Source organism: Agelaius phoeniceus, chromosome 3, assembly GCF_051311805.1.
Source record: "Agelaius phoeniceus isolate bAgePho1 chromosome 3, bAgePho1.hap1, whole genome shotgun sequence".
NCBI classification, from domain to species: Eukaryota; Metazoa; Chordata; class Aves; order Passeriformes; family Icteridae; genus Agelaius; species Agelaius phoeniceus.
In genome coordinates, this window is record NC_135267.1 from 61,862,247 (window position 1) to 61,879,746 (window position 17,500).

Here is a 17,500-nt window from a genome sequence, read left to right on the forward strand (position 1 = left end):
GTCCTTTGTTGCTCCACTAGCACCAGTTACCCAGGAGCAACAAAAATCTCAGTCATCATCTGCTGCCAGAAAGAGGTGATTGCTGAATGATTCTCTTATTTCTTATGTATTCTTATTTTTAATTTATTACAGATAATTTTCTTCCTTTTTTGTTTTCCATGTTGAAAAATTAAGCCTCTTTACTTTTCTTTAAAGTGTCATTGCCCAACACTTGTGAGAAACGAAGACCATAAAGCTCCTCCTCCCCAGAAATGGCAAAATCCATGCTGACTGGTTCATCACTGTCCAATGTTTAATTCCCTGATTTTAATACAATGGTGTAATTTTTTTTTAACTATTTGGGAAGCTAACAGCAATTCAGTTGAACTCAGAGGGCTCACCAGTGAAATGAGTAATGCAGAGTGCTTTGAAAGTGACACACAGAAGAGGTGGGGGGGAAGGGGGAGCACCTGCAGATTGTAATGGTAAGGGCTGCAGGAGAGGCAGGAAACAGAGAGGAAAGCTGAGAAGGTAGTTGCAGATTTAGGAGGAGAGGATGGATTCGAACTATGATACAGTTGCAACGAGCACTCAAATACTAGGAAGGGTCCTAGTAAAGGATTTGAAGATAGAGAGTACATTCAATTTGTATACACAGCTGTTCCTAACATGCCTCTGGAAAGAGACAAGAGCAGGGTCAAGAGGTTGATGTGGTTTTTCATAGAGTATAACCGTTTATTTTAGGCCCAGTTTCCAGAAGTGATTTAACACTCCATTTAAGTGCTAGTTTTTAAACAGTAAATGGAAACACACCATTCTCTGGGAAAAAAAAAATTAACAAGCAAGGAAATCTAGCATAACATCTGATTAGCAAGAAAAAGCATGAAGACAGTGACAATAAGTCCAGTTTAGAATTACCTGTAAACACATTAATGACAGAGCTATACACATTTACAGTGAAGAAAAATGAAGAGATGAAGAATGAGGGCTAGCCCAAGAGGTATTTTTTGAGAAATCTAGAATAGTCTTTAAATGAGTGATGTATTATTGATTGTTATTCTGAAAGCACAGCTGCAACTGTAATAGTCAATGTAGTAGTAGCAGTAGTATAGTTCCTTTCTTCCAAGTTTTTTTCTTACAAATGTCCATATTGTGCATTATCCTGAAACACTAGAAGAAACAGGCCATAAAGAGGCCAAATGATTAGCCTGGTATCATGTGCACCACTGAGGGGCCCAGACTTTGATCCTTGTACAGAGGACTCCCAGTGACCTCTCTGTTTAGCTGTGCTGCCACAAGACACTGTCCCACAGTCCATTCAAAATACACCACTAAAAGCTGTACATGTAAAATTCTGTGAGTTTTAGTTTCTTCTGCCTAGAAGAAGACACACCCAGCAAGATTTTACTTCTGCCAGTTAAGGATTACTTAAAAGCATCTGCCCTGGATTGAGGGAGTGCTGAAGCAGTATGTGGTATTTTTCTCAGAAGAGCTGCAAGTGCTGCACAGCACTCAGTGGCTCCAGCACAGTGATACAAAAACCATGTGGCACTTCTAGCTACTTGATGACAGATATTCTCTTGTGTTTGGCCATACACTTACAATACATTTATTCTTAGGATTATGTCATTGAGCATGAGCTGCTTTCAGGCATTAGATCATACACCTGGTCCTTCCTCAAATGGTGTTTTAACCATTTGCTGAAAGCACCAGTTGAAAGGATGATTTGACTAAGTGACTAATTTGACTGAATGCCTGTAACACTTACAAACTATTTTTAAGCCATTTAAAGAGCTTCGTCTGATAGATTTGGGCAAAAGCTGCATAAATTGTGGGTCAGCACAAAGCAGCATTTCACAGATGGGCCTCTCCAAAAAAACACACTATTTTTGGAGGCATTTGCTCCTGTACCAATTCAGACTAGCACTATATCTTTTCTTTGCTCTCATGGATTAAATAAGTAACACCTTCAAAAGTAAATACATACATAAATTAGGTAAGAATGGGAGGTTTTCAAAGGCATAAAGGCACAAAACCAGGAGTTAGGTGCCTAAGAGACGACTAAGGGGACCTCATCAATGTCCATAAGGATCTGAAGGGAGGGTGTCAAGAGGATGAATCCAGGCTCCTCTTGGTGGTGCCAAGCAATAGAACAAGAGGCAACAGACAGAAACTGATGCACAGGAAGTTCTACCTGAATGTGAGGAAGAACTTCTTTACTGTGCAGGTGAGCATGCACTGGAACAGGTTGCCCACAGAGGTTGTGAAGTCTCCCTCACTGAAGATGTCCAAGAACCATGTGGACACAATCCTGTGCCATGTGCTCTAGGATAACCCAGATTAAGCAGCAAGGTTGGACCAGGTGACCCACTGTGGTCCCTTCTAACCTGACCTGTTCTCTGATTCTGTGAAGTGCCCTTTATCATTAATTCAACACTTGCATTCTCTGCTTTTTAACCACTATGCAAATCGTGGAATCATAGAATGGTTTGGGTTTGAAGGGGCCTTAAAGACTATTTAGTTCCCTAAACTAACCCCCTGCCATGGACAGAGACACCTTTCACTAGACGAGGTTGCTCAGTCCTATACCACCTGGCCTGGAACACTTCCAAGAATGAGATAACCATATGTCTGGGCAACCTGTTCCAATGCCTTAGCACCTTCACAATAAGATTTTTTTCTGAGTATCTTTTCTAACCTTATTCCTTTTCAGTTTGAATCCATTTCCCATTGTTCTATGACTACATGCCTTTGTAAAAAGTCCCTCTCCAGCTCTTTTATAGCCCCCCTTTTAAGTACTGGAAGGTTGCTCTAAGGTCTCTCCATAGCCTTCTTTTCTCCAGGCTGAACCACCCCAATTCTCTCACCCTTGTCTTCATAGGAGAAATGCTCCAGCCCCCTCATCATATTTGTGGTCCTCCTTCGGATCTGCTCCAACAGGTCACTGCTGTGCTGAGGACCCTAGAGCTGGATGCAGTGGGGTCTCTGAGTGGGGTCTTACTAGATCAGAACAGAGGGGCAGAATCACTTTCCTTGATCTGCTGGCCAGGCTGCTTTGCATACAGTGGGCTTTTGGGGCTGCAAGAGCATATATGCATAACATACTTTACATACATAATAACCTACACAGGCACCTGGAGTAAAAAAGTTTTAAATGGATCCAAGTAACAGCAGTTTCCACGTACTAACTGATTACTGCTTTCCTTCCCCCAAAATAAATTTCACCCCATTTTTGTTTTGGGGCAGGCATATTCTGCTCTGCAAGGGGATACAAAGTGCTACTAGTTCAGCATCTGCACCGATTTACATAGATGTTACTATCCAGTAGTCATTTTCTGTTGACTCTCTTTGGTTTACATAACTGCAGGAGATACAGCATAACAAAGAATCCGGCACCTGGTTTAAAAACAGACACTCCATTTCTGGCAGTGGGTAGGATAGCAAGAAAGCCTTTAATTCAAGCCTTTGAGTGTATCCATGCAACATAAAGTACAAGCGTGAGAGGAACACACTGATAGTTCTGCATTATCGCTAGCGATGCTGAGATGCAGCAAGAAGGAAAATCTAAGTGTGCCTGCTCATTTTCTCAGAGAACCTCCCCATTTGAGCCAAATGAGGGTGCCATTCTGGGCAACTTGGTCCAGAGTGCCCTTTCTGGAAGGCCAGCTTCCACAGCAAGTGAGAAACTTTACCGCTTATATTGTGTATTATTTATACCATGGTTGTGCACACAAGAATTCAGAAAGGCTCTACGTGCTTGTATGTGTAACAATACCAAGTGACAGAAATGCAGGAATTAATTGCATCACAGAAATATCAGAGAATAAAATTTTTAAAGTGTCTATATTTAAGGGCTAGATATGGAACAGGTTACAAGTGGATTTAGACAGTACAGATTGTCAAGAGATTGCAGAAAAATCCTACAAATGTATTAATATCATCTGCAGAAATAAATGTCCCTGTCCAAACTGTGCAGAACAAAATAAACAGATTTATTTAGCTGAAAGTGAAATTTATTCTTTTCAAGGAGTCCTATGTATTCAAAAGGTAGGGATGTATTTTATATACCACAAAAGCACCTGTGGGGCAACAGCAGCTCTATGGTTTTGTTCGGTTGAATGCAAGCTATGGGGAGCTTTTGTTTCTCTATTATTTATCATTTTCAGAAACAATCTAGATTGAAACAGTAGATTTTGTTCTTTGTGCGAGGGAAACATGGTAAAATCCAACACTAAGCAGACAGCTTAAGGACCAGTGTTAGTTTCTGAAGTGACTGCTCTTCCCAAGCAAGCGACAAGAGAGAAAAAAACTGGGTCTTGACAGTACAGTAAGTAGATTTCTTAAAAGGTTTTTCCTTCCAGCTCAAATATTTTATGGAACTCGACAAACATTAGGCTCTGCTTGTAAGAAAAACAGAAAAGGAGGATAATGGATAGAACAGTAAAAAAGATCACTTTGACACAGTGTCAGAAGACTCAAAACAAGGAGAAGCATCCCAGGTTAACAGATCCACTATTTTCAAGATTCCACAAGCCCACAGGTTAGGCAGTCTCCCTGTACCAACAGTAAGTAGCAGTATTATCTTATCAGTTTAATTGATCAGTCAAACCAACAATCAGTACAAACAGCTCTCAAAAATATGGACAAAGGACAGATATTGTCTGAATATACAAATGACTGGTTATTGTTTACCTGGCACCCTAGGTCCTTGTTGTACCAGCTGCCTCACAGAGCAAGTGGGCTTGGATTCTTGGTGCAGTTGTACAAATCAGATTTTGTTTTGGTATTGTTTCCAGCTGAAAGCCTTTTCTTTATTCTAATGGTAGGAGACTTTCTTCCTATTAAATGCTTCAATGGTGGATTTAAATATTTAGAGGATCCACATTACAGGAGAACTGTCTGAGAGCATCACAAAGAAACCATTAGTTAAATCCATTAAGGATCTCCTTAAGTGGAATTCCCTGCTGTTATCTACATGATAGCCACATAAAAATGACACTGGAGAAAGAAAATATTGGGGAAAATATTCCTCCTCACATACTGTATCAGTAAAAAATACAGTTTTACTGAAGGATCCCTTTTTAATTGTCTGAAAAATTTTATCTGGGAATTGATATACTCTGAGCTGAATTAGAGTAGGGGAAGCAACACGTCTCAATTTCAGCTGAGCTTTTGCCCCTCTCAAGTAAACCTTTTGTTAGACAAGAAGGTACAGGATCTCTTTTTGTTTTGGACATGGAATAAACCATCAAAGTTGTATTCACACTGCAAGACACATGAAGTATACACAGTCTTTGTGCTGTCTATTTTTAAATACATGTAAGTGGTAGCAGTACAGCTAAGATGTTCTTTCCTCCAACTCCTAGAGTAAGGCACTTGAGCCATGTGAATTTTAAAACTTACACCTTCTTTCCTGTTGCTCTTGCTTTTACAAAGGAGAAAAAGCATGAACTCTACAAACTCACTCTTCCATTCTCTACAACCATGCCTTGACACATGTCCAAGAAGGCAGTTATATTCATCAGAATCTCTCCATTCTTTATCATTTATGTTACATTTATGTAGAAGCTTTGAATGCGCAGGAATTTCTGATGTGATGTAAGCTTATGGATAAAATGCAGGTACAATGACAGTACAACCACAATGCATAAATATCCATGTTGGTTGCAATATTGATATCCCTAATCTTCCTGTAAATCAGTGTATAGTGGCTCCAATCATTGATTTTTTCCACACCCAGAGAAACTACACTAGGACACAGTTCAGGTATGGTGTCAGGTAGTACTGTAAACTCAAGGAAATACAAAAACAGATGTCAGACCCTTTCCCCAGTCAAATATTACCCTAATAATGGGACTGAAAAAAAACAACGGCTGTCTGGATCGTCTAGCATTCCGTCCATTGAAGTGGAAGTGTATACTTAAGTAACATTTCTAACCTTGTCAATATACTTACAGAAACTTATTTTAATATTTTTAAAAAATCAACTTAATCAAGTTCTCAAAAGAATGCAGAACACTCGCTATAATATTGCCTGTCAAGGCTGTGGCAACTACAACTTCGTATGACATTGGCAGAACACAACACGGCCCAGTAGAGCAGTGGGATCACAGCTGCTTCCTTGCCTGCTCCCAAAACCTCCATCACAAAACAGACTTAATGCCCACCAAATGGGGAATGGAGCAAAGATACACCTCAGCCCTGAGAACTTTTATTAGAGATTAGTAAGGGTCTTGCTATGTTTCTATAGAACAAGAATTAAGGGTGTGATAAAACCAGTATTCCTGTTTAATCCCTCTATTGATTTTCCATTGGTATTTGTAACCCTTTAACAATTTAACTTCTGTGCTCTTTGTACCCCAGATAAAAGTTCTTAGTATTTTCCAGGGTTTTTTCCATTTATGCCCCTACAACGTAACCATAATTTATAGTAACTCCTATTACCTCAAGCGTTTTCTCTACAGACAATGGGTTCCAACACGGGGAACTTAAATGGTGATATCTTTTAGGAAAACACTTCTGAGTAGAACAAGAAAGGGATGCACAGCTATGGGGGAAGATGTTGCCCCAGAAAAAACAACGCTGGCAGGCAGTGTCACCAGCTCAGCAAGCGGCATAGGGCACCGCAGCTCCAGTGGCACCAACGCGCGGATGACCTGGCACAAGACAGCCAGAACACAAGAAGCAGGCGGGCGCCTAAACTCCGATCCGGTGCGATTGCAGAGAGGCGGGTCCGTGCGCGGAGGGGAGCGCTCCCCGCCATGCCCACAGCCCGCCGTGCGCGACATGGCGGCCGCTCCCGGCAGGCACCGGGCGCGCGGCGGGCGGGCGGGCGGCCGCGAGGTGGCGCCGGGCGGAGCAGGGCCCGGGCCCGGCCCGCCCGCGGCCCCACGGCGGCCGCTCCTGGGCTCCCGGTGCTCGCGAATCTCTCCAGGGATCATCGTGAGCAGTAGCGGGGCCGGGGTACTTAGCTGCACAGAGCCGGACTGAATCGATTTAAAGACATAGCTTTATTTACCCACTCAATTTGGGGTCCCATATAAATACTTCTTCACATACTAAGTGTTAATGCGACAAATTGGGATCTGCTTTGCTCACACTCCCAAAATCTTTGTGCTAAAATAACATTTCTTGTGGGGCAAATTTGCAAGACATGAGTGTAAATGATATTTGAATTCACTGTTTCAGCCATTGTGGCTTTTTGTTTGTTTACTTGCTTTATAAATCTCCTTCTCTGTGCCAGCAAAAGCAAACACAGCTCTCGCCAAGCAGTGCTTCCATCTCCAAAAGGGACCCTTGTGAATGTCCCCAAGCCAGTCCCCGCCCCAGTGCCTCAGCAAGCGCTGCACAGTGCTCCTACCCCAAGCCGGAGGCCGCTTGCCCGAGGAGTCGCCCAGCACAGCCCTGCCAGGGCGTCTCCCACACCCCTGCCAAAGTTTTGGCCCTCCCGAGTCCCACTGCGCTTCCCGCTGGGTGTTTGCTCCTCCCTGGCGCTGGGAGCACTGAGCCCTTCTCCCTTGCCTGAGTGAGCCCGAATTCCTTGGAAAGGGCAAGCAAGAACACGCAGTAACTGCAGAGAGCAGTTCACTAATCCACATGCTCCAGCTGTGGATTAGTGTTCCCAGCTGTGTTCATCTCCTTGGGCTGCTTGCACACCTCATGGAGAGGAATGGGCTACTTCAGCGTTCTCCAGACCTGCTGGGTGCCAGCGCCGTCCTTTCTGAGGCACAAAGCACGGCCTTGAAGCAGAGATTGCAATCTTTTCTCTACTCCTTTGCTTCTCCCGGCCTGTAGCTGTGCCTGCCCTGAGGTGTGCCTACACCCTTCCCAGAGCCCTCACCTTCCTGCCTCACTGCCAGTCCTTCAAGTTCTCCCCGAGAGGAGGAGTGAAACAAAGCACCACACAGCCCTGCGTGGGATGTCTGCACACACGTGAGACTGGCAGCTGCTGCAATGGGGGACAGACAGCAGGGGTGATGGTGGGACGAGTGAAGGAAGAGCTTCAGTGCTGGAAATAAGGAGAAAAATCCCTGTCTTGGGTGAGCACCGTGAGGCACAAATGGCACAACAACTCAAGAGGGAGAGAGAAGAAGCAGTCAGAGCAGCCAGGGAAATTTGCTTCCCCAAACCCCCTCACCCCGGTTTCGTCTTACTTAAACACACAGTCCCACAATCACCTTCAAATTGTTTCTGAATGCCCTGAGGTTCAGGCTTTGAGTCCTGTTCCTCAGTGAGGAGAAGGGCTCAGGTGTGAGTGGTGCAGATGCAAGTGAAAGCATAACATAAAACCAGTGAGTTGTATAAACCTCCTTTGAGCAGGAAAGTCATCTCTATAGCTGAAGCTGCAGAACTAGTCACAGAGAAGAAACTGCACCAGAGTACTGAAAGGCTTCAAGAAGTTTATGTATGATAAAAAGGAAAAAAAAAACAATTAAGGGCATGGAATGTTGCACAACTTTATGAAGGTGCAGTAAAGGTTGATTAGTGGTCATGCCCTTCCAAATTATAGAGCACCTAGATTTGAACAGTGAAAAAGAATTGCACTTTTGAGCACCAGCTCAGTAGAGACCAAACATGCCAGGCTGGTCCTTAAGCCATGCACACCTACCTCCTAGGAACTCCCTGGAAATGGAGGCTGTGAGCACAGCTAAATAAAGAGTAAATTAGAGTAACACCCACACCTTTCACGGGCAAGGCTTAAGAATTGCTCACAGTCTGATCAGGCTGGTGCATCTGGCCTACGCTTACAGACCTAAGCAGTGATGCTCCCTCCTCATTCCCTGCTCCTGAATGAAGTGCTAACTGTTATCACCCTTCACCCTTTCCCCTAGAGTCTTTTCTGAGAGCTAGTTTACACCACAAAGAATTTTCCAGTATAGTTGTAATTACAAAAACCACGGGGTCAGGGTAATTTATTCCAGTATCACTTTTGCCAGTATTGTTAAACCTTTGCTTCGAATGACAGAAACTATTTTTGAGAAAGAACTTTTTTGTTAGTCATTGTTTATTCTGACTTTGATCGGCCTGATCTTTTCACACTCCTCCCTGCCATAACTATTTGGCCAACAGATTTAGCTGGACTTCTCCAGGACTCTCTCTGTACTCTCCCTTTATTAAATGCTGTCATGTGTGGCACAAAGCTGATAGTTGCCAGGGCCTGTTGTATGCCCTTTCTTTGGCAGCACCAACAAAATTGATTGGTTTAGGAATCACTGAGGGGAGTATTTTGTTGTGAATACTAAAATCCTAAGCAGTTTAATATGGATACTGTCTGCTAGTAGAATAAAACCATCTCCCAGCACTGGCATAAAATATTATTGGTAAAAATACCATTTTACTGGTACAACTGTGTCTCTACCAGAGGCTTCTGTTCACACAGCTATGCCTGTCAGGGCTGGCAACTCTTTAGAGCTATGCTGGTAAACATCAGTCCTGTAAATGTGATCTTGGTCATTCAGAACACATGTTCACCTCTTTTTGACTCACAGTGACAACTCCATCACACAACTGCATTCAGTACAGTTACTTTTAAGACAGTAAATGCAAATGAAGATGCAAATGCATGTTGTAATTCAAATCAGTGAAACAACATCATATTCTGCTGTTCTTTCCTTACAGCTACTTTATGCAGATTCATAAAATTTAAGGTCAGAAGATACCTTTAGGTAACATAACCTGAGGTATAACACAGGTCAAGCAATTTTATGTAATTAAGCCTCATGACTCATAAATGAGCAAGCATCTTCTAGAAACCATTTTTGAGTCAAAGACACCAAGTGAAGAAGTCACTATTTTCCTTTCTATCTTATAGCTTTTGCCTCACATTTTTGAATCCAAAGCCCCGAGAAGATGTTTTGACCTCTGTGATGCAATCATCTATGCAGGTGCCTCTCCTTGGAGTTTCTCCTCTCTGTGATCCATTCTTTGACTCCTTTTATTTGCATTCTTCTAGGTAACATTCTAATCTCTTTTCCAGTAGCAGACCTACCATCAGTCTCCCAGAGCAGCCTGAACCACCAGGTTGACACACTAAGACATAGCCTCCTCCTCCTTCTGGTGTCCTCTGCAGGGAGAGGGAGAACACCCTTGTGACAGTGTGTGCTCAGTGGCTGCTGTCAGCTCTGTGAATGGGGCTGAAATCAGCTGGGTGGTGTGTATTTTTATTTTATATTTTCTGTCTGCAATGCCGAGTTTTACATTGCACTGATCTCCAAGCTCTGTGGAAGTAAAAAGCATGCCTGGGTAGTAACAACTCTGCTTTTGTAAGATCTGGGGATATTTCACATATATAAATCTTAGTAAATTTATTCCAAAATGCAGAAAGTAAGGGGTTTGACTGATACATATTTGTAGGTACAAAGGTATACTTCATGTTAAATTCGTGTTATTAAAGCCCTTACAAGAGAATCAGCCAAGCAGAAGATGACAAGCTTAAAAAGAGATACCATTGTGATTACAGAAAGACAGGAAAAACAAACAAAATTCTTACTTTCATTCTTTCTAGCCCATAAAGTGTTTATGAGTAGCTGGATTTAAGTATTCCTGCCAGCACAAAAGTAATCAATAAAGGAACACCTTGTCTAGAAATAACGCATTTTCTACAGTTATAGGTAAACCAAACAGATTCTAACAAATTCCTGAGGATCCCCTTTCATTATTGAAGAAGATTCTGAATTTTTAGCTCTGCAAATAACCAGCTGGATAGCCTGTAACTCAATTTTTATTAACATCCAGTTGTACGTCACATACCTCAAAGTCCAAGTGTCCCTATGTATAGTGTTTCTGAGTACTTGACATCAGACAGCTGGAAATTTTCTCAATATGATGTATAACAAGTGACTTTATTGGGGTAATTTAGGACAGACCCTGTAGAACATGTAAAAGAGTTCTTGGCTGGGAGCTGTTTCTCTGAATCTATCTGAGAAATGACTTGCAATCTTACTCATCTTCACAGGTGCTTGATGCCATTGATTTACAATTTTATATTGCAATTCTAACAGGTTAGCTGAAATAGAGCATACACGTATGAAGGACATTATTGAGTCCAATATCTCCAGCTCAGGAGAATGAGATAGTTCCCTTTCCCATTTAATCATAAATGTTTCTTTAGTGGGCAATAAAGAAAAAGCAATGGCTTTATACAATCACCCCACAATGTTCTGAGATTCATTGCTAAGGAATAAGATTTGCTCAGATAAAAAGGATTCTCTAATACAAGTAGATTTAACATCAGAGTGAATAAAGGAACTTCTGAACTGGAAGTAAAGGAGCAAAAAGGAAAGACTAGCATGTTCCACCTTTGTTGTATTTCTAAGGAAAATGTGAATTTGTTTTTACTGACAGGTTGAGATAAATATTCCAAATAAATTAAATCAGTTGTTTCTGCAGTCTTTAGAGAAAATAGGAGCAAAATACACAATATAGTTAGAAAAAGAAGCAGATTACTTTTAAAGCTGGTATACACTCCATCCCAGGAACAGAGAACTTGGGTTCAGGTCTGGTCATAAAACATGCAGTTTCCACACCTTCTGACTCATGATCCCTCTGTTTTCAAAACCTGCCTAGAAAGTCAGTTCCCCTTAGCTGAGTAATGAGCTGCATTTATACAACTGTAACAGAACCCACCATACTCAAGAGGCTTGCATAGTGATTTTTATGATTCCCTTTCCTGCCCAAGTAAAGTTGGCAACAAGTCTTTTGAACAGGATGGAGCACTGAAAGGGGTGAAGTTCACAATAGTGAACTTTGAAACAGACATAAAATAGAGATCACCTAATTCATTCATAATGAACCAACCTAATTAATCAGCAGTGTTCTTCAAATACATTACTCCATTGAGCTGTGCAAATAAGATCCCTGTATAAAAATTATGTGTATTAAAATTAAATCAGCAAAATGTTTAGTACTGGCCTCATTTTGCTCTTGCTGAGCTTTCAAGGCACTTTGAAAATTCCTTCTCAATAGTACCAGCCCTTCAGTGAAGAGCAAAAAAGACAAGGTGACTGTGATGATTTTACATTATGTGGCCTTTCCCAGAATGAGTGCAGTCCCTGATTTCTAGCTGGTGAGAATCACCATGGATAGTGATTCCCAAATTATGGTCTTTTCTTCTTGGACATATGCATAGTAAGTTTACATCCAGCACAGAATGGTGTGGCAATTTAAATTTAAATGTGGTCAAATGAAAACCACATTTGTCCAATCCTCTGGATGAGAAGAAACCAGTTGTAACATGGCAAAAAGATACACACACATTTAATTTTGTTACCAAGTCTGCTGAATAGATTAGAAAAATCATATTAGTATTTGTATATTACCTTTTTAAGAAAGAGAGAGAACCCAGAATTTTTCTCTTCACTTACAATTTTCCTAAAATCCACCAAGCGATATAAAATATTAGGGATGGTCTGTTTGGAATGAAAAACAAACAGAAAAAAAGTAATCAGCATAAAAAGCAAGCCTATTGTCAGTCCCTGAGTCTTTCCTGCCTCTGACTATAGCATCTGGATTTGTTAATGCAGATGACTCACGTTATTAAGTCTTTGTTAAATAACTAGATGATATTTTGGATTAATAAAATGGTCTTTCTAATTTTAATAACATTACTTTTTATATTTAAGCAAGAAGAAACAGATGTTTTAAACAATCCAGTCCTCATCACATGGTAGATTCTCTAGTCTGTCACTAAGTTTCATGGAGCAAGGACTACATGAATTAGCATATCTAGGATCACATTTTGGGATTAGTAGCATTTTGGGAACTTTTAGAACTGCATATCTTGAAGTTGTTTACATCCACGATATTAAAAAAACCCTCCTCTTAGGTTAGTTGATCTCTTGGCTTATTTAAAGCAGGCAGCCAGCTGTGGGGGATGCTCTTCTAAAGAAATGTTTCGTGCTCGTAATGAGGGTTTGACTGTGGCTTTGGCAGTCAGGCATGTGGCAGAGAGGATGTGAAAGTGAGGTACCCGAGCCAGCGGCAGTTGGTGCTGACGTCCTGTTTGCTGAGGACAGGAGCAAGCTCAGTGTGTCCATGGGGACTGTGCCTGTAACCAGAGCTACTGTGCCCCTCAGGAGAGCAGCTTTCTCCTCTGCTGGCTCCCTGGGAACAAAGCCATGGCTGCCCCATCTCCAGCTGATGTGTGGAGCAATTTCATCTCAGCTAACCTCTCCGAGTGAATCTAGAGATTGCAGGCAGTTCAGCTGCATCCTGTGCAAGGAGGACTCCCTTGAAAGAATTGCAAGCTCACTTTCTTAGCTTACAGGCTCTATTGAATCACTGGATAAGCAAGGATGAATGGACCAGCAGCTGTAATACAGACCTGGGACTGTGGAGATGTACACATAGTTCAGCATATGCTTTATAAGTGTACATCCCATTGATGCAGAAATAGAAAGAATATAGTAAGAAATGAATAAAGAAATAAAGATGGCAAACCCCACACCCTGAAGTTTTTACCACTCCAGGCCTGACATGTGAAGAGTGAATAAATGGTCTTTACTGACATGTAACTGTCTCTATATCACCATGACTAACATTTAGGGCCTAAATGGATGGAGTCCCTCAGTGTATCAAAAGTACATTGTATTTATTGAAGAGGTTACTACCACCTGCCAGCTGTTTATTGTCCCTCAGCTGGAGTCCACTGTCTCCTCAGATCTGTTGGCTCACTTTATCCTAATCTTATTTAGGCAAATGGATCTCAGTTAATGCAGATAGTTTAAACAGTAAGTCTGGTAACTTGGGTTATTTAATCTAGACAGGATTGGGGAATATCCATAGGAGCAACCGTACCAGCAGGTGTGTGGATCATTAATATCTGACAGAGCGATGCCAACAAAAAATGGGGACTGTAACTTTTTTTCACTGGCTTAGCTGGGTTTTGGAAAAGAGCACCTGTTTATAATCTCTAAGACATAATTTTCTTTCAGCAGTAGTGTTGGCTAAACAGACCCTATTATCTCCCTCTGCCACCAAACCTCCTCTTTGGTCAAACAGAAAGAAGTGGGTAACGGCCTTGTGCGCTCTGCCCCTTTTCCTCCCCCTTCCTGTTATGCCAGCACTACTGTTTGGGCCGTTGGGTGAGTCAGTGCAAGGATCTGGATAAAAATAAGTTTTCTTTCTCCCCTCTTGGGTTGCTGGGCACATCATGCATCTGTGCAGCCCCTTGCATCAGCACCCCCAAGGTCCATACCAGGTGACTGTGGCAGTCATCTGGAGCTCCTGGAGCTGGCACTGCAGCTGAAAGAAGTGTTCATGCAGTCATGGCGTTCCTCCCTTGTCTCTTTTCCTTGATGGTGAAGTGGGAGCAACTGGACTTCTCAGTGTACAGTAGTGCTTTAAGAGTAACTGTATCAAAGCAACAGCTTTCAAACCAGGAAGTTACCCCCTTGAGAAAGCACAAGATGTACAAAGTTGGGATGGAGAAGCTCAGGACAATTTTGTATGGCCTCTTCCACCTCTCATCTCCCTCACCCTCTTTGAGGCTTTGCAGCTCTTTTCATACTCAGGAGCATTCACTTTGTGTCCCTTGTGCAAAGGAGCTGAAGAAAATTGGCACTGGGGTGAACTTTGTTGGGACTTGGAGGGCAGGATTACAGTGTGAGTGATATTTATGAGTGATACAGCAAGACTATACTTCAGGAGGCTAAGGCAGCTGCAAGTTGGGCTGCAGGAATTGGGGATTATCCAGCAAGCAGATGTGTATATACGTGTGAAAGGGTGGGGAATGAAGATAATGTGAGGGAAAGAGGGAATTACAGACTATTACAGCAAAGGAAAAAGGTGAGTCTCCTCCTCACCAGCTAAAATACTCAGAGATGCTGTATTTGAGATTGTAAATGATAAAATACTACAAAAATGGGTCAGAAATAGAGTGCATCAGGCAAAATCATAATTTGACACACTTATAAAAATTCAGAATTACATATTATCTGACACTTTAGCCATAGAAAAAAAAATCAGTTTGCAAAGGAAGAATACTGTGCCATCTTGTATTAAAATCCATGCATTTCTGTCTGTAAATAAAAATATCCTACAGAAAAATATTTTACTTGGTTAAGCCATGGGGGTCACAGTAATCTGTTTCTAGAAACAGCAATTAATAAATACTGTGATATATAAAATATAAGACTATAGAGTGAAAAAAATTTAAAAGAAAACTTAAGGCTTTTTATTTTTCTTGAAACATCCAGCGTATTTACAGCTAAGGTACCAATCTCATCTATTTTATGAGAGTGAAAGCTGTGTACTGTCAGTTTGATTGTTCCTTCAATGTATCAGTCAACCTGGCATGCTACAACTGACAAAAGGAAGGACCTCCAACCACTGTGTAGTGAGCAGCAAATATTTCTTTTGGTTTCCCATGTATCTCTTGCACATCAGAAAAGAAAAGATTTGTAAAAGGCAGGAGAATGGGAAAGAAACTTGGCAGAGAACTCTATGATTACTGTTATACTGATTCTTGTTTAACTTTTCTAATTCATAAAAAATATGACCACAAATATTTAATTCAAAGGAAGGCCAGCTTTTTCCTAAATTTCTCCAAATGCAATGATGTTCTCAGACAATGGCATAGGATCCAGAAATATTAGAGTAATTCAGTTTAAAGGCTTAGATTTCACTGGTAGGTGAACTCCGAAATCAACAATCCTTCCTATTACTGCCAAATGCGAGATTTTGGTTTGACTTAGAAAATTGGTTGGGCCCCTATCTCACCAAAGTAGAGACACAAGAGCTGTTTTTTCACAGAGGCCTCAGTCCACAGAAGCCCTTAGTCAGGGCTTAAGTTTAAGGAAGCAAGTGATCTTACTGACTTCAATGGATGCTTAACATTTGTAAAATTGAGGCATTTAAACAGTCTATTCAAGTGGTCTAACTCTAGCAAGTTGCATTTTCATAATAAAATCATGTATGACATTCTCGAGATGGAGATGGTGATATTCTAAAGTCGTCTTGTTTACACACTGCCAATGAAATTGGTTAAATTGACCAGGATTAGTAGCTGCTAAAGATTGGCTTTTAATTAAATGGTACAATGTGTCACTCTCTACATGTTTTAGGCCATGATCTGTTCGCATAAACCACATTTTTTTCCAAGTTCACTTTGTCCAGCTAAAATAAAATTTTTACACTTACCTACAGGCTTTACACCTAACAGATTCTGGCTTATCGGCTGGACATCTATGGCACTAGTTGACTTTTTACTTTTTTACTTTTATTTGTGACTGAAATGTAAATATTACATAATAAAGAAAACAGTGCTGTGTTATATTTATATGTTGACCACATAAGGGATCTTTTAAAGCAAAATTCCATTACTATAGTTCCAAATACCAGGCTAAAACAGTCCTGAGCTGGCTGCCTACTTTTCTGCGATCTGATTTATGCCTTATTGAAATAAATTAAAAGATTTGCACTGACTTCAGAATGATTTGGATTGGATGTTTAACTAGTAATAGAAGTGATAATTTAATAAAAGCCCACATACTTCTCTCTTTTTTTCTCATTAAATCTAATGCAAATCTAAAAGAAGGAAATTGAGAATTACAGTGAATTTGACAACAGTTTCATTAAATTGTGCAGTGGATTTAACCATAAAGCACAACAAGATCCCAATGAAAAGCTTTTTCTTTTGTACACAGATTTTTCAGACTCCTGCGTGCACCAATGTCAAATCCAACAGACTCTTGGATTTTTACCAAAAAAAATTTAATATTTTTCCCAATACCTCTAACATAGCATCTCAGAGAAATTACAATATTGGTTGGTTTTCTGTCTCTCCCTTCAGTGTTACTCTTTGTATGACTTGGAAGGCCAAACAGAAGGATGGCTGCTGTACTGAGGGGAAAGGCAGTAACTTTCATGGGATCGAGCTACAGACAGGTGGCCTAGGGGGTCTGTATAAATGTTGTAGCCAATGGTGTAAACAAATTACCAACAGTAAGTTTAGAAAATTATGTTGTTTATTTTGAAGAGGGATCCTAGAGCACCAGAGTTTATAATTTATCAGGAAAAATCAAGAGAAAGAAACTACACTTGGACAACATTGGTTTCTAGAAAATAATTAAATTGAAGGAACAATGAAAATAGAACTAAAGTTGAAACTGCGCACTTGCGATATCAAATATCAATGCAATCACTTTGCAGCAGATAATATGCATGGCAATTAGAGCTTTTTTACATTATATTATAATAAATTCATAATTCATACATACAATGAGAGCTTTTGGAAAGGAGCATTTGAATTTAACAAACACTACCATTCATCATCTGAGCAAAGATGGCAAAAGGAATTTCAACATTATTTGCGATCTAAAAAATTGAACCATCGTTGTTGCTTTGTGTTGTGCTTCCCTTGAACAGACTGCAGTGCCTTCTGTCTGCTTTAGGGTGTGGCATCTGCCATTGGGGAGGAAAAACTGGCATGTGTTGCCTTTTATAGCAGACTGATTTCATTGTGCTGAGGGCCTCAATTTTATAGCCTCTTAGTTCCAATCTTGTAGCTGAGTTGCTGAAACAA